The sequence below is a fragment of the Mastomys coucha genome, unplaced genomic scaffold (assembly GCF_008632895.1).
Source record: "Mastomys coucha isolate ucsf_1 unplaced genomic scaffold, UCSF_Mcou_1 pScaffold16, whole genome shotgun sequence".
Lineage (NCBI taxonomy): Eukaryota > Metazoa > Chordata > Mammalia > Rodentia > Muridae > Mastomys > Mastomys coucha.
This window is the reverse complement of record NW_022196898.1, coordinates 7,605,292-7,606,329: the sequence shown is the minus strand read 5'-3', so window position 1 is coordinate 7,606,329 and position 1,038 is coordinate 7,605,292. Positions and strand designations below refer to the sequence as shown.

Here is a 1,038-nt window from a genome sequence, read left to right as displayed (position 1 = left end):
GTTTTTGTTTGTTTCTTTGTTTTTTGGAGGGGAAACTGGGAATGGAGAAATTTACATGTAAATAAACATGAAAATGTAAATTTTCATGTAAATTTACATGAAAATATCTAATAATAATAATAAAAAAACATATTTCAGAGTCTGAGGAAATGACCTTTCAATATCTGACAATCCTCTGAGGCTCCTCACCTGTCCCCATCCTGCCATTCTCGGAGCTGCAACCCTGCAGTTTCTGTAGGCCCTACTAAGTGATTCTGCCCCTTCCTGCTCTCTTCTTCCTCAAATCTTCTTGTGGATGAAGCTCTTCTCATTCTTGCCTTTTGGCTTCCTCAAAAGCCCTGGTACCAGGCACTGAGTATCTCCTCTGGCTTAGCCACTGGCCCCATGGAGTTGTGATAATAATCCACTGAATAGCTTGATCTTCCTTTTGTCCTCCCTGATGCCTGGGGACACCCACAACTGCAGGTTGCAGTGACATTCCACTTCATTTCAACCTCAGAAATACACACTGTTTATACCCCTCATTCCCTTGGGATGCCTCTTAGAAAACCTTCAGCTTCTACACTTCTACTTCCTAAATTTATTCACCTTTCCAGTCAAATTTTTACAAATACTAGCTATGGGTGAAATGGAAAGGAATTCTCTATTTCTCTTTTCTCTAAGCCTCCTTTCTTCTTGCCTAACTTGGATTTTATTCCTGATTTCCGGATTCTCACTCCTATGGACAAATGTTTCTCAAATATCTTATATAAATGCTTGCTCTGTCCTATACTTAAAGTTCTACTCTCTCACCCTTTAAAATCTTTTATTTCTGATTTCTTTATATCCTAATCTCAAAAGAAAAAATTATATCTTTAGATTGTGTTTTAAACTCTCATCTAAGGATTTATAAATTCCTTGTTAGGCATAGGTTAAAGTCTATAAAATTTGCAGCAACATTTGGCTTTTTTTCAACTCTTGTTAAGGACATAATGTGTACGTAACTCAAATTGAACTCTATTTGTATGTAACTTGGATTTAACTCTGTATATATGTATA

The 1,038-nt window shown here is 36.5% G+C and overlaps 1 pseudogene; it reads right to left on the bottom strand.

Moving 5' to 3' along the window:
* LOC116094242 overlaps positions 1-311 on the bottom strand; it is a 5,722-nt pseudogene extending 5,411 nt beyond the window's left edge.
* Between the last annotated feature and the right edge of the window lie 727 nt (positions 312-1,038).